The 20757-nt window shown below is 46.3% G+C and overlaps 10 non-coding genes across 10 annotated transcripts; 6 read left to right on the top strand and 4 right to left on the bottom strand.

Annotated features, from left to right (window-relative positions):
• Positions 1-5040: 5040 nt before the first annotated feature.
• trnar-ucu (transfer RNA arginine (anticodon UCU)) lies at positions 5041-5131 on the top strand. The gene is given in 2 exon segments: positions 5041-5077; positions 5096-5131. It is a non-coding gene; the product is annotated as a tRNA-Arg (tRNA).
• A 1176-nt stretch (positions 5132-6307) lies between these two features.
• Positions 6308-6389, bottom strand: trnas-uga (transfer RNA serine (anticodon UGA)). Its single transcript has one exon. It is a non-coding gene; the product is annotated as a tRNA-Ser (tRNA).
• Positions 6390-6990: 601 nt separating this feature from the next.
• Positions 6991-7062, bottom strand: trnaw-cca (transfer RNA tryptophan (anticodon CCA)). The gene has a single exon. It is a non-coding gene; the product is annotated as a tRNA-Trp (tRNA).
• A 345-nt stretch (positions 7063-7407) lies between these two features.
• Positions 7408-7489, top strand: trnas-gcu (transfer RNA serine (anticodon GCU)). Its single transcript has one exon. It is a non-coding gene; the product is annotated as a tRNA-Ser (tRNA).
• Positions 7490-8481: 992 nt separating this feature from the next.
• On the top strand, positions 8482-8571 carry trnar-ucu (transfer RNA arginine (anticodon UCU)). Its single transcript is given in 2 exon segments — positions 8482-8519; positions 8536-8571. It is a non-coding gene; the product is annotated as a tRNA-Arg (tRNA).
• A 4148-nt stretch (positions 8572-12719) lies between these two features.
• trnas-acu (transfer RNA serine (anticodon ACU)) lies at positions 12720-12801 on the top strand. The gene has a single exon. It is a non-coding gene; the product is annotated as a tRNA-Ser (tRNA).
• A 1285-nt stretch (positions 12802-14086) lies between these two features.
• Positions 14087-14159, top strand: trnag-ucc (transfer RNA glycine (anticodon UCC)). The gene has a single exon. It is a non-coding gene; the product is annotated as a tRNA-Gly (tRNA).
• A 328-nt stretch (positions 14160-14487) lies between these two features.
• trnas-aga (transfer RNA serine (anticodon AGA)) lies at positions 14488-14569 on the top strand. The gene has a single exon. It is a non-coding gene; the product is annotated as a tRNA-Ser (tRNA).
• A 3103-nt stretch (positions 14570-17672) lies between these two features.
• trnat-agu (transfer RNA threonine (anticodon AGU)) lies at positions 17673-17746 on the bottom strand. Its single transcript has one exon. It is a non-coding gene; the product is annotated as a tRNA-Thr (tRNA).
• A 2245-nt stretch (positions 17747-19991) lies between these two features.
• Positions 19992-20074, bottom strand: trnal-uag (transfer RNA leucine (anticodon UAG)). The gene has a single exon. It is a non-coding gene; the product is annotated as a tRNA-Leu (tRNA).
• Between the last annotated feature and the right edge of the window lie 683 nt (positions 20075-20757).

Consider the following 20757-nt stretch of genomic DNA (forward strand, 5'->3'; position numbering starts at 1 on the left):
TTGTTTTCTTTGGAACATCGGAGGAGCAGGGGGGACCTGAGAGAGGTTTACAAGATTATGACAGGCTTGGATAGAGTGGAATGTCAGAGTCTTTTCCTGAGGGTCAAAGGATCAAATACTCGGGACAAAGGTGAGAGTGAGAGAGGGAAAGTTTAAAGGAGATGTAAGGGGTAAGTTTTTCAGACAGAGAGTGGGGAATGCCTGGAACGTACTGCCGGAGGAAATAGTGGAAGCAGATTCTGTAACAACGTTCAAGAGGCATCTGGATAGATCCATGAATCAGCAGGAACACAGGGATATGGACCACATCGAGGCAAGAAAATATTAGATTAGAGAGGTGTAATAAGTCTGCAGAGGGAGAAGTTCCTTCACCAAATCCCCTTTATTTACACCTCGAACAGCAGTACACAGAGTGCTAACAGTTTATCTCCGGGGGTGTCAGAGGAACGGGCACTCCCGATTAAGTACAAGGCAAAGACTCCCTGATTGGCCCATCAATTGGATCCTTAATCAGGGAGTTCCTGCTCCAATCGGCCAACCTCAATGGCCTGATTGAAGTCATTACAAGAGGCATCTGCGTCGGCACAGACTGGGTGGGAAGAGGGTCTGTTCCTGGGCTGTACTGTTCTTTGTTCAGTCCCTGAAAGTAAGTGCAGAGATACAGCAGACAAAAAGATGGCAAATGGTATGCTGGCCTTGGGAGCGAGAGGAATTCTGTCTAGGAATAGGGATGTTTTACTGCTGTTGTATAGGGCAATGATGAGGCCACACCTGGAGTATTGTGTGTAGTATTGGTGTCCTTATCTGAGGAAGGATGTCCTTGCTGCAGGGGGAGTGCAGTGAAGGTTCACCAGGTTAATTCCTGGGATGGCCAGTGTGTCGTATGAGGAAAGATGAAGTCAGTTAGGATTATGTTCACTGGAGTTTAGAAGATTGAGAGGGGGCTCATAGGAAGTTATAAAATTCTAACAGGACTGGAAAGGGGAGATTCAGGAAGAATGTTACTGATATCCTTTGTGTAAGGATAAGGGATGAATGTTTAGGACTGAGGTGAGGAGAAATTTCTTCACCAGAGAGGGGTGAATCTGTGGAAATCGCGAATGCAGAAAGAAGTTGAGGCCAAAATGTGTGATGTCATTGATTAGGGGAGGCAGTGGTGTCATGGGCTCATAACCCAGAGACTCTGGAAATGCTCTAGGAACCTGGGTTCAAAACCCAACAGGGCAGATGATGAAATGTGAATTCAATATGAATCTGCAATGAAAAATCTATTTGTTGCTTGTGATAAAACCCTATCTGGTTTACTAATGCCCTTTAGGGAAGGAAATCTGCTGGGCAGGAGTGTGTTTGAATTGTCAAGTCTAGAGGTAACAAAAGTGTGGATGAGGGTTTCAGGTACGGGTGAGTTGAGGTATTACAAACAATGTGTGATGTTACACAGCTGGAAATCAGTGATCTTGGCGAAGGAACAGATATGTGGTCAGAAACTCATTTCCGAGTCTGATGAGGTGCCAAGAATGAGGGTTTGTTTCAACCTTGGACAGTAACCAGTGGGAGAGATGGAGTCAGTGACTGGGAACAGAATTTGTGGTGGGAACACTGGTCTTCTGAATATTTAATTGGGGGAATTCTCTGCTGAACCAGTGTTAGAAGTTGGAGAAGGAGTCTAATAATTTAATAACAGGGGATTGGTTGTGAGAGATGGGGTGGAGCTGGGTGTTATCAGCGTACATGTGAAAACTAACACTGTGCTTTCAGATAATGTCACTGAGGGGTAAGGTGTAGATGAAAAATAGGAGGGAGCCAAAGATAGATCCCAGGGCGATTTGGGTGGTAACCGATCAGGAGTGGGAAGAGAAACCATTGCAGGTGATATTCTGTATATGATCAGAAAGATAAGAATGGAACCAGGTGAGTGCAGTCTTACCCAGCTGAATGTCCACACCTTTGACATGGTTGACTGCACCATCCTGCTCCAATACCTTCCCACTGTCAGGTCAGTGTACACAGCAGATGAAGATGTTAATGTACCTGACATTCGGGGAAAACTGATGATGAATAAAGGGCTGGGCCTCAGTAAATGAGTGTGGAGAAGGCTGGAATTCTCAATCATCTTCATCTCGAGCAGCAGCTCCTCCATCTCAATGTGTGTGGTGAGATCAGGCCATTCTGCTCAGTCAGGAACACCCAGACTGACTGTAAGAGAGAGAGAGGCTGTAATTAGAACCAAACCATAAGGGAGATCCACTTAGAGTAACCAAGGCCCACCCCCAAAAGACAGGAAGATCACAGCATTTAACCACGGCCTTTGCAAAGTGAGGTGCTGTAAAACCCAGTGTGATACTGCAGCCCCACCCAAAGCACAGGAAGATCCCAGTTTCTGTGCTGATTTCACCGGGTTTGCAGCAGGAAGACTGGGGAACAGCAGCAATACATGTTTACACAGGAAGCTGCCATTGGAAAGACTAAGCTGCGGATTTATAGAATCCACAGGGCAGAAGGCGATCATTCGGCCCATCGAGTCTGCACCAACCACAATCCCACCCAAGTCCTATCTCCATAATCCCATGCATTTACCCTGGCTGGTGCCCCTGGAAACGACAAGGGGCAATTTAGCCCGGCCAATCCACCCAACCCGCACATCTTTGGGCTGTGGGAGGATCCCGGAGGAAACCCACGGGGAGACCGTGCAAACTCCCCACAGTCAGTGACCCAAACCGGGAATCGAACCCGGCTCCCTGGCGCTGTGAGGCAGCGGTGAGAACCACTGTGCCACCGGGCCGCCCCATTTCCAGCCGGGCGGGACGGGATTCCCGCTCCCAAAACCCTTCCCCCATCCGGAGCCCCGCCGCGGGCTCAGGATCCGGGCCCGGGGACTGAAGCCACTGGCGGGACATTCGCTGCCGCTCCGCGCGGTGTCTGATTGGCCCAGGGGAAATCCCCGCCCACGGCCTGTGACCGGCAGCTGGGAAACCAATCGGGAATCGCCGCATCACCGTTATCCAATGGCCGCTCTGCTCATGTTCAGTGACAGCTACTTGATCCAATCCAAGAGGCCATAGTCTGAAGTGCGAGACCATTGAAAATGATGCTGCCAATTGTAACCAATCGCAGACCGCGTTGCTGCACACGTCCTCAATATGATTGACATCTTCGTCAGCCAATCGGAACGCACTGACCGTTTGGAATGCGCCGCGACTGCGCGACTGGCGCAGCGTCACTCCCAGCCCAGCGTCATTGCGTCTTGCAATTCGATCCGGAGCTGGAACCAATGAGAAATCAAAGCGCTGGAGACGGAAAAAATCCTTAAAGTGGAACCGCACAGATAATTATAGTTGTCCAATTATAATTCGTTGATGGCAGTTAAAGCGGACAAAGGACTGCCGAAAGTCACAGAATACAAAATGTGAAACCCGCGGGATAGGAATTAGGAATTAAATTTAGCGGACAGGCGACAAAACTGAATGAGAGGAAAGTAAGCTGGAATCAGGGGAGTTTAGAGAGGGAATACCAGAGCTGAGACCCAGAGAGCTGAAAGAACTATAATCACTGCTGGAGTGAACCAAGTAAAAAGTCTGACAACACCAGGTTTTAGTCCAACCGATTTATTTGATAGTAAACGCACAAGCTTTCGAGGTTTCCCTCTTCGTCAGGTGAATGGACCATTCGTCAGGTCCATTCACCTGACGAAGAGGGAAACCTCGAAAGCTTGTGCGTTTACTATCAAATAAATCGGTTGGACTAAAGCCTGGTGTTGTCAGACTTTTTACTTTGTTTACCCCAGCCCAACGCCGGCACATCCACATCAGGAGTGAACCAAATCAGAGATGCTCACGAAGGCAGAATCAGAGGAGCTCAGATATCTCAGAGAATTGTTAGGCTGGAGATGATGAACGGCAGGAAGAGCTGAGGACATGGAGGGATTTGGAAACACGGGTAAGAATATTAAAATTGAGAAATTGCTTAACCACGAGTCAGTGTTTGTCACTGAGCACAGGGTTGATGCGTTAAGCATATTTGGAGTAAACTCTGGTTTAATGACGAGAAATCAATTAGCAGCTTCCTGGACCCAGCAGCACAATAAATCGGATCAGAAGTGAACTACATGGCCCCTCAAGCCAGCTGCTCCATTCAATGCGATCATGCTTTCGATTCCCAAACCACAGAATCGTTACAATGCAGTAACAGTCCATTCGGCCCATCAGGTTTGCACTGCACGATTGAAGCTGCACTCTATCTAATCCCACTGTCCTGCCTCATCACCCCAGAGACCCGGGTTTGGTCCTGGCCTTTGCTGACTGTGCAGATTTTGCACATTCTCCCCCAGAGGTTCCTCTAGTTGCTCTGGTTTGTTTCCATGGTTCAAAGATGTGAAGGTTAGATGGATTGGCCATGTTAAATATTCCTTCAGTTTCCAAAGATGTGTACAATAGGCACTGAATCGGTTCAATATCGGTTCAATTCACTGAATCGGTGGCGACTAGAATAACCATGCAGATTATCAATCTGAATTATTCAAAATCATAGAATGGAGCATCCGTTGTGAATGAAAGGAAACTTTAAACTGTGCAGCTGTGCTGTGCTTCAGGAGCTGGTTTTACACAAATCTCCATTATTCAAAACTGTTGCCTCACCTGCTGAGCATTTCCAGCATTTTCTGTTTGTGTTTCAGGTTTGCAGCTTCCAGCTTTGTGTTGTGTTCTGTGCAAATGTTTTACAGGGAACAGGTTCTGATCAGCCCTGTGACAGATGGAGTAGAATGTGTCTCCCGGCTTATCAAACCTTTGAGATTTGGCTCCAAGCGATACAGGGGAATGAGGAAGAGAGAGAGGGAGGATCATTCTGTGATGGACACATTTCCTGTATAAAGGTGTGTATTTCCACAGCTCTCTCAACAGAAATAAGATGTTCCAACACGAGTTGCAATCAATGAAGTTCTTCTTAACAGTTCTTGACGTTTAAACTATGAGATTGTTGAACTTACCAATAGTTTCCACATTGTCAAAAATCCATATATGGACAAGTAATTTCTTTACGCATGGCTCTGTGGCGCAATGGAAAGCGCGTTGGACTTCTAAATACTGGCAAATTAGCCATTCAAAGGTTGTGGGTTCGAGTCCCACCAGAGTCGGATTTTTGATCAGATTCGAAGCAGTTTGCTGGTTCATTGATGTGATTCACCTTCGGCACCGACATTTCCTGCTCTGCCATCTCTCCATGCTGTTTCTGTTAACCCGGCTCCCAGGGAAACCACTGACTCGAGAATATATCACAAACTCCGGGGGCTTTCTTAAAGTTTGATACAACATTCACTGTTTGTGTTAGAAATAGTAATATCTTTCTGAATTCGATATTTCACTTCATTTGGAAGATAAGAAAAGGTTAAGGAACATGCAACAGCAATTTATAAATCAATAAATAAATATCAGTGCCCTGCAATGTAGGGGTGTTATTCTGATGTGTCTGCTGCGCTTGTCCTTCCAGGCTGACGTAGTCATGGGTTTGGAAGGTGCTGGAAAAGGAGCCTTGCTGAGTTGCTGCATCGTGTAGATGGTGCACACTGCTGTCATTGTGTGTCGGGAGTGGAGGGAGTGAATTATTATGCGTGGGACGTGAATGAAGTGGGATGTTTTGTCCTGGATGGTTGCTACCCTTCTATCGCTCTGTGTGTGTCCTGATCATCTCTTACTACTTTTCTGTGTGTTTTTCTCTGCCTGTTACATTCGGGTTGATGTTAAGTGTTACTGTCCAGCCAGGGTGCGCTTCCCAACTCGTGGGTTTGGTTTGAAATAAAAATACAATGAATAGTTTCTTCTCTCCCGCGCAACAGGGATAGGCAGGAAGTGGTAACGTTCGGGGCAGAGTGGCGCAGCAGAAGCTGGACCCATAACCCAGAGGTCGATGGATCAAAACCATCATCTGTTATCATAGAAATCCTATAGTACAGAAAGAGGCCATTCGGCCCATCGAGTCTGCACCGACCACAATCCCACCCAGGCCCTACCCCCATATCCCTACATATTTTACCCACTAATCCCTCTAACCTACTCATCTCAGGACAATTTTTAGCAAGGCCAATCAACCGAACCCGCACATCTTTGGACTGTGGGAGGAAACTCACGCAGACACGAGGAGAATGTGTAAGCTCCACACAGACACTGACCAAGCCGGGAATCGAGCCCAGGTCGCTGGAGCTGTGAAGCAGCAGTAATAACCACTGCGCTACCCCAAAACTAACAGTTACAATTTTTGTTCAGCGGTTCCCCCACTAAACAAATTGCAACTTTTAAACACGGCATATCAGACTCGCTGCGAGCAGGGTTCGAACCTGCGCGGGAAAACCCCATTAGATTTCAAGTCCAACGCTTTAACCACTCGGCCATCGCAGCTGCTTGGGGGAGGTCTCACTAACATCAAATAGTAACATTCGGCTGCTGCCCAAAGGCAAGTCTGAGTTTTCTCGACAGTAAATTTGTTTCATCATCTTGATTTTCATTAACGGGGAACACAGCACATTTATCCCAGGTTCACAGTAAGTAATCTCACCAAAACAGGTTAAAGCCCAGCAGGTTTATTTGGCAGCATGAACTTTCGGAGAGTTCCCCTTTTATCAAATAAGTGTTCAGCTCAGTTGGCTGGGCAGTTTATTCAGCCAAAAGCTCGGGATTAATTCCTGTATCGGTTGAGATTGTTTTTAGCCTTGCTCCTCTCCTGAGGTATGAATTATCCTGTTAAATCACCACCAGTCAGCTCTCTCTCCTTTAATGACCCACAGAAACATCTGAGAGTGTGGGCCTTGCTTTAACTTTGCAAGAAATGAAAACCTCACAATTCTGACACATTGTTTCAGATATGAAACTGTGCAATAATAATCTGAGCATACGAACCGGAAGCATCCCTAAAATATCATTTCTACCATCGTTTTGAAATCTGTCATTTCGGGGACAATTAACTTTAGTCAGATACAAAATCCGGCCCAGAAAAGTTTCATGAGCCTGACGTGATTTGAACACGCAACCTTCTGATCTGGAGTCAGACGCGCTACCGTTGCGCCACAGGCTCCCACTGCTCCCTGCTTTTTACATCCGGGTTACGTTCGTCCAATTCAAAACCAGACAGGGCCCAGGGAATGGAACTGTCTCCCTCTTTACTTTCTGTGGTTAGACATGGAATGGAAGAGTAACAGCGAACCGAGATTAAGGAGTAAACAGCAACACAACATTATCCTGCGGGAGAAACATGTTGTTTGTTACGGGTGTTAAAACACAAGAGCTGGTTTGGTGAGAAGTCAAAAGAGAAAACGCTGGAAAATCTCAGCGGGTCTGGCAGCATCCGCAAGGAGAGAAAAGAGCTGACATTTCGAGTCCAGATGACCCTTTGTCAAAGTTTGGTGACAAATTGTTCCATGACGAGGTGGCCGAGTGGTTAAGGCGATGGACTGCTAATCCATTGTGCTCTGCACGCGTGGGTTCGAATCCCATCCTCGTCGGTGATGTATTTACTCTGACCCCCCAACTGATGGCTTGTTTAAGTGTTTTAAGGTTCGCAGAACCGAGATGAAGTTTGGACACACAGGCTTGAGGGGTGAATGTTCCAGAACAATTCCACATTCCCAGAATTCTCATCCTCGGAGAAACTCGAATCAAGTCAGGTTACCAGCTTTGGACAGGAGTTCACCACCCTGCACAAATGTGGTTTCGGAATCTCCAAAGCAGACGCCAGTGGCAAGATTTTATCTTTCCAGAATCGGCAGGTCAGCCATGAAAATTAGTGCTGTATTAGCGGGATTGGCCATGCTAAATAGCCCCTTAGTGTCAGGGGGATTAGCATGGTAAACATGTGGGGTCACGGGGACACAGCCTGGATGGGATTGTGGTCGGTGCAGGCTTGATGGGCCGAATGCCGTCCTTTTACACTGAGGGCCCTCTCTGAAGTTCCAGGCGGCAGTTTTATTTCTCTGAGAAGATTGACACACCAGTTCCTAATTTCTTCACATTTTATCCCAAAAGCGGACTCAGATGAGATTCGGACCCACAACCTTTGACCATCTCACAAGACAATGACTTGCTGTCTAACATGCCAGTACCAACTGCCACAAAAGGTCCACAGTAGACACCATTTCCCTGGCCCTGCACTGAATCCTGGAACACCTAGATAACAAGGACACCGAAGTCAGACTCCTATTTATTGACTACAGCTCAGCCTTCAACACTACTATTCCCACAAAACTCCTCTCCAAACTCTGTGGCCTGGGCCTCGGCACCTCCCTCTGTGACTGGATCCTGAACATCTGAATTCACACACTTACCTTGAATGGATTATCTCGCATTAAGTTGATCTTTCTCTACGCCCTAGTTATGTCTGTTACACCATATTCTTAACAGTTCTTGATGTTTAAACTATGAGATTGTTCAACTTACGAATAGTTTCTACATTGTCAAAAATCCATATATGGACAAGGAAAGTAAACTTCCAGCGCGTGGCTCTGTGGCGCAACGGAAAGCGCGTTGGTACTTCTAAATAATTAAATTAGCCATTCAAAGGTTGTGGGTTCAAATCCCACCAGAGTCGGATTTTGGATCAGATTCGTAGTAAACAGTTTGCTGCCTCATTGATGTGATTCACCTTTGGCACCGACATTTCCTGCTCTGCCATCTCTCCATGCTGTTTCTGTTAACCCGGCTCCCAGGGAAACCACTGACTCGCGAATAAATCACAAACCCCGGTTTAATACAACATTGACTGTTTGGGTTAGAAATAGTAACATCATTTTCAATTCGAGATTTCATTCCTTTTGGAAGATAAAAAAAGGTTAAAGAACACAAACACAACAACAGCAATTTATAAATCAATAAATAAATATCAGTGCCCTGCAATGTAGGGGTGTTATTCTGATGTGCCTGCTGCGCTTGTCCTTCCAGGCTGTCGTAGTCATGGGTTTGGAAGGTGCTGGAAAAGTAGCCTTGCTGAGTTGCTGCATCGTGTAGATGGTGCACACTGCTGTCATTGTGTGGAGGGAGTGAATTTTTATGCGTGGGACGCGAATGAAGTGGGATGCTTTGTCCTGGATGGTGCTAACCATCTGTAGTTCTGTTCAATCTACATTGATCCAGGCAAATTAACTCAGGAAACCAAGTGATCTGGTTTACTCCCACAGTCCAAAGATGAGCAAGTTGGGTGGATTGGCCATGCTGGATTGTCCCTTGGTTCCCCAAGGTGTTTGTATTGGGAGATTACCGGGGTGGATGTGTGGCACCGCGGGGATATGTCCAGTGTGCGATTCTCTGTTGGAGAGTCGTTACAAGCTCGATGGGCAGAATGGTTTCCTTCAGCACTGTTGGGATTGTGTGACTCTAAGGCCATTCGACTGTGTTAGAAATTCCCTGAGGAAAAAAAATGGAAAGCTGTATTTATGAATTTACAGCATTAGATTTATTGCAGATTTTTTTTTTCCCTGCAAATGGTGAAAATACCCGGATCGTGTAAATAGTAGAGATATTTGTGGGGAGTCTCGAAATATATTTTACCTCTGGAGATCATCCACTGTAAAGGGAAAGCCAATACTGGCTAGCAAGGATGGGATATTGTAACTTGTACAATTGCACTGATCACTTGAAAGGCCGCAAAGTTCTCGCTGGGATTTGAAACCGGAATCTCCTGTTTACTGGGTTTGTGCATTGCTCTGTTTGCTCAAGTCAACACAGACCCAATTCCCGCTCTCCCTGTTCCTTGCCCGAAGGTGCTAAGATTGAGAGATCTGAGCAATGTGAACACTGCAATTGAAGGGTTACATCCTGGCGATAGGGATATTTCTCCACAGCTGCTTTCGGAGCTGCTGAATATTTCCAGCATTTCCTCTCTCTGATTTTGTGCTTTCATTACAGGAGTTCATTTACCGACAACCCAAAACTTGTCTCTGGGACGCAGCACCAGACAGAGCTTTTCTGTGATCTTCACACAGACAAGTTCACTTTTGACTTCCTGGCTTTAAAACCGTCTGTTTTCACACTGAGCACCCTGCGGCATCGCCTTCAAACCTCACCCCACCCTCCACCCCCACACCAGAGCCTCAGTGGTACAAGTGTATCTGAGGAATTCACAAAGACAAGGTATCACAGTGTTTATGAGGGAACATAAAGGACTAATTCATGATCAGTCAAACAGATTGATCATGTGAGAGTCTCTCTCTCTCTCACACACACACACACACACACACCACCACCACCACCACCACCACCAAGGCAGATGGCGAAATTTGACATCAATAAAGACATTTGGAATTAAAAGTCCAATTCCCTCGCCCGTTAACTGAAATCCACTATTTCTTCCAAACAGCTTTCTCAGAATTACTTTCTTTGTAACTTTGTTCATTTAATTCTCACTTATCTCATTTTTTTCGGTCAGAACTGTTCCACAATGTATGTTTGATCTGGATAAATTGTTAATGTTCCAAACGAGGACAAAATGCTTTGCATCAATCGGCTAATTGAAATTCTGCGGCAGGAATTCTAATCTCCTCAGGAAGAGGTTTAATGCTGAGCTGAATGAACTGTTTTTGTTTACAGGGATGAAAGGTGATGTCACTGGGCTGGTAATCCAGAGGCCCGCGCTAAACTTTGGGGACACGGAGTAAATCCCACCACGGCAGCTGGTGAAATTCAAATTCACTGATTTAACACATAGGCACATGGATAGAAAACAGAAACAGGAGGATGCCTTTCGGCCCAAACAATGCTGGAATTGAAAGCAAGCCTCAGAAATGGCGGCCTTGAAATTTCCGTTGATTCTTTTCCACAGAAAACACCTTCGCAGAACAACAGAGAACATTTCACACAAAAGAAGAAAAAACTTCTGCTCAAGACGGATGATATTTACAAACCGGGAACACATTTACACAACAGGGAAGAATTTGTCAGAACCACAGTGAAGATCTGTCAATGGGAGAGTCACAGTTCCAAACAGAGAGAACAGTTACACAGCAGAGAGCACAGTTACACAACACAACATACATTTCAATACAGGGCCTATCTTTGTGTAACAGAAAATCCCTTTTCATACTTAATCAGTTTCTCCATCTCAGTGTCTTGCCGGTTTGCTCGAATATTTTCTGTCTCTTATTGTGAGTGTGACCTAATAGTTTTTTACTGCTTTTCTGTGTGTTTTTTCTCTGTCTGTTACATTCGGGGTGATGTTAAGTGTTATTATCCAGCCAGGGTGAGCTTCCCAGGGTTTTGTTTGTAACAAAAAGAGACAGTGAATAGATTCCTGGCTCGCGGGCAGCAGTAATAAGCAGGGAGGGACAGACTTTGGGAGCAGAGTGGCGCAGCGGAAGCGTGCTGGGCCCATAACCCAGAGGTCGTTGGATCGAAACCCATCCTCTGCTATCACCTATTCACTCCATCAAATAGAAACAGTGTTGGTCTTAGTTTTCATTAATGAGTAGCCCAGAGCATTTGTCGCCATTGGTTGCACAGTTTATTCAGCCAACAGCGCGGGATCAATTCCCGGTTCAGTTGAGATTGATCATGAAGGCTCCGCATTCTCAGTCTTGCTCCTCTCCTGAGGTGTGAATCCTCTGGTTAAATCACAGCCATGATGTGGGTATGCCGGCGTTGGACTGGCGTAAACACAGTAAAAAGTCTGACAACACCAGGTTTTAGTCCAACTTATTTATTTGATAATATACTCACAAGCTTTCGAGGGACACCCTCTTCGTCAGGTGAATGGAGAGTTCTGGCCTCAGACAGAGCATATAAAGCACAGACAGTTTAGAGATTACTGATTAGAATGCGAATCTTTACACCTAACCTGCTGTTCAAGACCTGAAGTGGCTGATAATGTGAGTGGAAGGAGCACTGATCACAGTTTAAAGAGATGTGTATTGTCTCCAGACAGTACAGTCAGTGAGGTTTTGCAAACCCAGACAAGTCACGGGGGTTACAGATAGTGCGACATGAACCCAAGATCCCTGTTGAGACCGTCCTCATGTGTGCGGAACTTGGCTATCAGTCTCTGTTCAGCGACTCTGCGCTGTCGTGTGTCACGAAGGCCGCCTTGGAGAATGCTTACCCGAAGGTCAGAGGCTGAATGCCCGTGACCACTGAAGTGTTCACCAACAGGAAGGGAACAGTCTTGCCTGGTGACTGTCGAGCGATGTTCATTCATCCGTTGTCGTAGAATCACAGCCAGTCAGCTCTCCCCATTGATGGCTCCCAGAAACAACTGGGACTGTGAACCTTGCTCGAACTTTACCGACACTGGACAAATCATATCCCTCACACATTGTTCAAATAGAGAAGTTTACTGAAAATAACTAAGCATGAGAATCGGATCATCCCTAAAATTTCATTTCTATCCCAGATTTGGAATTTGTCATTTCAGGAACAATCGCAAACAACCAAAATCCAAAGAGCGACACAGAAAAGCTCCGTGATTCGGACACACAGCCCTCTACTGGGAGGTCAGGCTCTCTCCTGTTGCTCCACAAACTCACAGCACTTGCTCTGTTTTACATCAGGGTCATGTTCGGTGAATTCAAAACGAAACCGGGAGCAGAGAGGTGAACTGTCTCTCTCTTTACTTTCTCTGGATTTACATCAAATGGAAAAGTAACAACGAATCAAGAGAAAGCAGAAAGGCAGCGTTATCCTGCGGGAGAAATGTGTTCTTTGTTACGGATGTTAAAACACAAGAGGTGGTTTGGGGAGCAGCTGCTGCATGACGAGGTGGCCGAGTGGTTAAGGTGATGGACTACTAATCCATTGTGCTCTGCACGCGTGGGTTCGAATCCCATCCTCATCGCTGGTGTATTTGTTCTGTCTCCTTATTACCGGGGAACTGATGATTCGCTCAGTGTTTTTGAGGCTCACGGAACCAAGATGAAGTTTGGACACACAGGCTTGAGGGGTGAATGTTCCAGAACAATTCCACATTCCCATATTTCTAATCCCATGAGAAACTGGAGCTGACGATCGATTCAAATCAGGACCCCAGTTTTGGACCGGAGTTTGCCACCAGGTAAACATGTGGTTTCAGAAGATCCAAAGCAGACTCCAGCTTCATTTGCGGCCCGAATGGCAGATTTTGTCTTTCCAGAATCGGCAGCTCAGCCATGAAAATTAGCGCCGTATTAGCGGGATTGGCCATGCTAAATAGTCCCTCAGTGTCAGGGGGATTAGCACGGTAAATATGTGGGGTTATGAGGATACAGGCTGGGTGGGATTGTTGTCGGTGCAGGACCGACGGAAGTTCCGTAATTAAAACTAATGCAAATAACGATTACTTACTCAGAGCGGGCGATGGTGGTATTGTGGTGAGTGTACCTGCCTTCTAAACTGTTGACTCGGGTTCGATTCCCGGCTATTGCATTGATAATTTATTTAGAACCTGATCGCGGCCTCTCGGACTTTAAACGGAGTGAACAAAAAACAGAGGCAGGCGCGCTGGAGTAGTTTCAGAGTAACTGAGACAGGCACATGAGTGGGTTGGAGATGCGAGGATATAGGAAATTGCTTTAAATAAGGTTCATTAGCATTGGGACGACCCTGGTAATGGAAAAGGATATGGGATGATAATAATGTTTTTTCTCTTTTCATTCACAGGTTTAAGTCGGTCCGCCTTGTGTCCAACGAGGGGCATACACGCGATGGGTCGTACTGGGGCTGCTCTTGGTTGTTCGAGATTGGCCTAGTGCTTCATGTCGTTAGTGTGTGCCTAAACTGGACCAGATACTGGGCAAGATGACAGCTCAGTGACTATCACTGATTGCTGTGCAGACACATGGATTTGGGCCGGTGCCTGTGGGAGTTTGCACATTCTCCCCGTGCTTGCGTGGGTTTTCTCCGGGTGCTCCGCTTTCCTCCCCACACCCCAAAGATGTGCTGTTAGGCTGATTGGCAGGAATAAATTCTCCCTAAGTTAGTTTCCCTCAATGTGGATGGCCATAAAAACAATAGATAAGGGTCATGGGTAGAGAGGTGGACTGGTTGTATTAAAATGGCGGCGCGGACTCGTTGGGCCGAAGGGCCTGTTTCCGGGGCTGTTTTTGTTCTTTGTTCTTAAAATAAGGGCTGCTTAAGCGTTGTGAGCGATGGTGGTATAGTGGTGAGTATAGCTGCCTTCCAAGCAGTTGACCCAGGTTCATATTCCCGGCCATCGCATTGATACTTTACTTACAACTTTATCCACTCACTCCTGTGTTTTCAACCGAGTGGACAAAACCAGGGCGAGGGCAACAGTTTACGATAATGAAATACAATAGAGATTTGTTTTTTTCTTTTTATTCGGAACTAATTTGTTTGTAATGAAAAATTACTGAGATACAAAAACAAGTCTCTGACCCAGTAAGTGAGTTCTCCGTCAGAGACAAAGATACAAAAGTAGAGGAACAAATTTCAGCTCACACACTGACCTTTGTACAATAACGGTGCCTGATGAAGTTAGTATGAACGCTACTGAGGTAATTATATTAGCCGAACCACCCGTGGAGCTGCGATGGCCGAGTGGTTAAGGCGTTGGATTAGAAATCCAATGGGGTTTCCCCGCGCAGGTTCGAGTCCTGCTCGCAGCGATTATCATTGTAAGTGTTTGCTTCCGGCAGCCCCAGAGCCGGAACTCCTTCTGGTATTTTGGTGCCAAGTACGTGGATCACCATCATGCTTTCAGCTCCATGGCTCCGGGCCGAGTGCAGGAAGGTGAGCTTGAAGAGGACACCTGGGTGCCCTCGGGCTGGCATGGACAAGATAAGCCGAATGATTCAGTGCTGTTCCCTTTCTCTGGTTCCATGAGGGAAATCAGAATGTGAGCAGATTGAAAACAAAACAGCATCGGGTGTTCAAGTTCTCATGTCAGAGGAAGATTCTTATGGAATGACACACAGAACATAAGAAATACATTTCATCAGAATACACTGAATGATTATTTCAAAATGCTGCTTGGATGATATGACATCGTGTTCATTCAAACACATTGCTGCAAGCTGGTCATTATTGGGCGTTAGGAACTCCTGGTTATAGCAGATTGGGAGTGGAAGGAGCAGCTTCACATCTGCACATTGACAGGTCAAACTGTGTCTCAGATTGACAGCTCCCAGGACAGGTTTTCCTCTCCTCTCGCTCTGTGCTGTGGATTCTCGGGGATTAGTTGGAGTTTCCCAGCTCAGTAACTGTGAAAGCCTCTGAGGCCGGCGATGCTCACAGTGTCTGTTCCCCAGATTCAGGGGGCTGCAGCCAATCAGAGCCGTGCCTGGGTTAACCCAGAGCTGGTTGAAATGGTGATATTGTTCACAAGCTGAATTCTATTTGATCAGATGTAGATACAGATTGTGTGCACTCAGTCACTAAACAAAAAGATCCCACCTTCATATAGAGTTGAAGAGAGGGGTTGGAGGGATAGAGTGAGTTAGAGCAGTGAGACACAGATCTGTTCTGTTAATATGTCCCTTTCTGTTGCAAACTTGTTCCCTGTTGTGTAAAAGAGATTCTCCGTGAGGATTTTTTTTGTCTGTAAATTGTTGCATGTTGTGTTAAGATGTTCCCTCTTCTTGTGTAAGGCTCTGGTTGCATATAAAATCCACTTAGTACAGATCGAGGTTTTATACATAGAACATAGAACACTGCAGCACAAACAGGCCCATCGGCCCAGAAGTTGCGCAAATCACACCTACATCTACCAAGCCATAGAACTATCTGTAACTTTCAATCCCATTCGATCCCGTATACTCATCCAGAAGTCTTTTAAAGGACCCCAGTGAGTTCGCCTCTGCCACCACCGACGGCAGCCGATTCCACTCACTCTCCACCCTCTGAGTGAAAAACTTTCCCCTAACATGTCCTCTGTACTTGCTTCCCAGCACCTTAAACCTGTGTCCGCTCGTAGCGACCATTTCAGCCCTAGGAAATAGCCCCCGAGAATCCACCCTATCTATTCCTCGCAGCATTTTATAAACGCCTATCAGGTCGCCTCTCAACCTTCGTCTCTCCAGGGAGAAGAGACCTAGCTCCCTCAACCTATCTTCATAAGGCATGCCTCCCAATCCAGGCAACATCCGTGTAAATCTCCTCTGCACCCTCTCAATAGCTTCCACATACTTCCTGTAGTGAGGCGACCAGAACTGCGCACAGTACTCCAAGTGGGGTCTGTCAAGTTGCAGCATTATCTCCCGACTCCTAAACTCAATCCCTCGATTGATGAAGGCCAGTGCACCATACACCTTCTTAACCACATCCTCCACCTGCCAGGCCGATTTAAGAGTCCTGTGGACCCGGAGCCCAAGATCCTTCTGCTCTTCAACTCAGCTAAGACTCCTACCCTTGATATTGTACTCCTGCATCCCGTTGGTCCTGCCAAAATGGGCCACTACACATTTATCCGCGTTGAAGTCCATCTGCCATTTCTCCGCCCAGTCCTGCATCCTATCTATGTCACGCTGCAACTTCTGACATCCCTCCAGACTATCCACAACACCACCAGCCTTCGTATCGTCGGCGAACTTACTAACCCATCCCTCCACTTCCTCATCCATGTCATTTATGAAAATGACAAACAGCAAGGGTCCTAGAACAGTTTTTTGGGGGAAAGGGAAGCCAAATAACAGTTTGTGTACTCCAGGTAAAAGTCACAACTGCTTCACAGTTCCCGTTTAGTTGTTTCATCATCACTGTGAACAGGAGTAGCAGAGAACGCTTTCGATCCATCGATTTCTGGGTTATGGGCCCAGCACGCTTCTGCTTCACCAGTCTGCTACGGTAAAGGATCTGCCTGCTCCCAATGAATGCAGTCAGGCAGATTTTCACTCCTGTATCGTTTAATCGGAACATTAGTGTGAGGAGGTATCACTGCATCACACCGAGATTACAATAGACAGAGAAAAACACACAATAGCAGCACGAGAGTTGGTTCGGCCGCATTTGGAGTACTGCGTACAGTTCTGGTCGCCTTATTACCGGAAGGACGTGGAGACTCTGGAGAGAGTGCAGAGGAGGTTTACCAGGATGTTGCCTGGTATGGAAGGACTGGGGTATGAGGAAAGATTGAAGAAATTGGGGCTCTTTTCCCTTGAAAGACGCCGACTGAGGGGGGATCTAATAGTGGTATATAAGATTATGAAGGGTATAGATAGAGTAAACAGAGGTAAGTTTTTCCTATAATAGAGACACGTAGGACCTGGGGCCATGGACTTAAGGTGAGGGGGGAGCGGTACAACACAGATATTAGAGGGCGGTTTTTCGCACAGATGGTAGTGGGATCTGGATGGCCATAAATCATTAGATAGGGGTCATGGGTAGAGAGGTGGACTGGTGGTGTTGAGATGGCGGCGCGGGCTCGTTGGGCCGAAAGGCCTGTTTCCCGGGCTGATTTTGTTCTTTGTTTTGTTTTTTTTTTGAGAGACTGCTTGGACACATGGAACGATTTAAGCCATTTGACTGTGTTCGGAATTCCCTGAGAAAATAATGGAAATCTGTGTTTGATGAACTTACAGCATTGGGTTTATTACAGATGATTTTTTTTTAACTGCAAGATGATGAAAATACCTGGGTTTTCTCAACAAATAGTCGAGATATTTGTGGGGAGTCGCGAAATGTTTCCATCTTTGAAGATTATCCACTGTGAAGGGAAAGGCAAAAATGGATTAGGTGACTGGCACATTCGCAGACATCATTGGAAAAGAACCAAGGCTCCGCTGGGATTTGAACCCAGGATCTCCTGCTTACTAGGCAGGCGCTTTAACCAACTAAGCCACAGAGCCGATCACTACTGTGGGTGGGCTCAGCGAAATGCTGGAAATATGTTCCAGATCTGGTGGTATTTGTGAAAAAGGAGATACTGCCAGAATTGGAACGTACCTGTGAACTATCCGACTAAATATTGAACGGTTTAACGTGAACTGGGTCCACTTACTGTTTTCAGACACACATTTGGTGTAAAGTTAGAGATGTGATTCACACACACAGTTTTCTGCTCTGAAGGCAGCTGTGTTCCTTCTGTCGCACGAAGTGATTTAAAAAAGAAAATACATTATTCATACGGGATATGTGTGTCACTGGCCCGGGAAGCATTTATTGTCCAAATTAATTGTCTTTGAGTAATTGGCGATGAATTCATTCTGGAGACACTGCAGTCCATGTGATGTATGTACACATAGGCTGCTGTTAGGGAGGGAGTTCCGGGATTGTGAGCCAGCCATGGGAACGGTGATATGTTTCCAAGTCAGGATGATGTGTGTCTCGGAGTGGAACTTACAGGTGGTCATTGTTCCTCTGCATCTGCTGCCCTTGTGCTGAGAGATTTCTTGGGTTTGGATGGTTCCTCGCGAAGGAGAAAAAAAAATCAGCATCAGAATTGGGATTTGAACCGAGGGCTCGAGAGAAGACTGTGACCGAAACAGAGCACCTCAGGCAGATCAGTGATCCTGACTACTTGACCCAAAGTGCAAAATCTGTGCAGAAATCGAATTGAATTCCATTTTTGTAACATTTACTGTTCAAACTCGATACGTTTTTTCATCATTTTTGAACCCCAGCCAGAGGCCTGTATCTGAGTCCCATCCTTCCCCAAGCCGCCGGGGGGTGAGGAGCTTCTCATTGCTGCATTGCTCTGTTTGCTCAAATCAACAAAGACCCAATTTCCGCCCTACCTGTTCCTTACAGGAAGGTGTTGAGAGTGTCAGATCTGAGCAATGTGAAGTATCCAATTGGAGAGTTACATCCTGGCGACAGGAATATCTCTCCACAGCTGCTTTCGGAGCTGCTGAATATTTCCAGCATTTCCTCTTTCTGATTTTGTGTCTTCATTACAGGAGTTCATTTACTGACAACACAAAACTTGTCTCTCGGGCCCAGCTCCAGACACAGCTTTTCTGTGATCTTCAAACGGACAAGTTCACTCTTCACTTTCCTACACACATGCTTTAAAATCGGCTGGTCTCACACTCAGCACCCTGCGGCATCGCCTTCAAACCTCACCCCACCCTTCAACCGCCCACCAGGGCCTCAGAGGTACAAGTACTTCTTAGGAATTGACAAAGGCAAGGGGATTACTGTGTTTGTGAGGGCATATAAAAGGTTAATCCACACTCACAAAGAGACTGTGAGAATCTCTCTCTCCCTCTATCTCTCTCTCTCTCTCTCTCTCACACACACACACACACACACACACACACACCACCGCCACGGCAAATTGTGAAATGTCTCATCAATAAAAAAAGATATCTGGAATTAAAAGTCTAATGACCATGAATCGAGTGTCTTAAAATAACACAGCTCGTTCACTAATATCCTTTAAGGAATGATTTTTTCCCTGGTCTGGATCTAAGTGTGACCCCCGACACACAGCAACTTTGGTGACTCTAAGCTGCCCCCTGACGTGACCTGTCATCCGCTCAGTTCAAGGACAATTTAGGATGGACAATAATTGCGGGCCCAGCCAGCGACACCCACATACATCCCAGGAATGAATGAAGAAATTAATCGGAGATTTCAAATGAGGGGATATAGAAAGTCAGTTGCATTTCCAAAGATTGTCAGATACAGGATGAATTTTGAACCTATGTTTTAGTTCCGGAAGTTGACTTGTACAGGCACAGTTTAACTGATAGAATCAGAAAGATCCCAATAATTATTGAACGGCAGATAATGCAAAACACAGTCTGAATACAGACAGATGCACCCGAGAAAGAATTCCTGTGGGTCGCTGGCCCGGAAAGCATTTGTTGCCCAAAATTAATTATTTTCGAGATATTTTTTCAGGGAATTCATTCCTGAGCCACTGCGGTCCATGTGGTGTCTGTACTGATACATTGCTTTTCGGGTTGGAGTTCCCGGATTGTCAGCCAGCCGCAGAAACGGTGATATATTTCAGAGACAGGATGGGATGTGTCTCGGAATGGAACTTGCCGGAGGTCGCTGTTCCTGAGCCCCTGCAACCATTGTCATTCCGGGGGAGATATTTCGCGGGTGTGGATGGTGTCTGGAACAGGGAGGGTAAAAATGCAATGGCAGGAGTGGGATTTGAACCCACGCCTCTAGAAGAGACTGCAACCTAAACGCAGCGCCTTAGACCGCTCGGCCATCCTGAAGCAGAGTATGAATCCGCACAAGTCGATTTGAATTCCATCTTCATTGTCATTACAATAAAAACTCGATGTGCTCTTTCTCCCATTTTTGAACCCAACCTGGAGTCCTGTCTCTCTGACCCATCCTTCCCCAAGCCGCCGGGGGGTGAGGAGCTTCTCATTGCTGCATTGCTCTGTTTGCTCAAATCAACAAAGACTCAATTCCCGCCCTTCCTGTTCCTTACAGGAAGGTGTTGAGAGTGTCAGATCTGAGCAACGTGAAGTATCCAATTGGAGAGTTACATCCTGGCCACAGGAATATCTCTCCACAGCTGCTTTCGGAGCTGCTGAATATTTGCAGGATTTTCTGTTTCTGATTGTGTTCCTTCATTACAGGAGTTCATTTACTGACAACCCAAAACTTGTCTCTAGTGCGCAGCTCCAGGCACAGTTTTTCTGTGATCTTCTCACAGACAAGTTCATTCTTCAGTTTCCGACACACATTCTTTAAAATCGACTGTTTCACACTCAGCATCCTGAGGCATTGGCTTCAAACATCACCCACCCATTACTGCCCCCCCCCACCCCCCACCCCACCCCCAACACCGCCACACACACTCCCAGGGTCACAGGGGTACAAGTGTTTTTCAATTAGAGTTCAGAGGTGCAAGGGGCTCACTGTGTTTGTGAGGGAATAGAAGGGATTA

Source organism: Carcharhinus amblyrhynchos, unplaced genomic scaffold (genome assembly GCF_965287045.1).
Source record: "Carcharhinus amblyrhynchos unplaced genomic scaffold, sCarAmb.v2.hapA scaffold_42, whole genome shotgun sequence".
NCBI classification, from domain to species: Eukaryota; Metazoa; Chordata; class Chondrichthyes; order Carcharhiniformes; family Carcharhinidae; genus Carcharhinus; species Carcharhinus amblyrhynchos.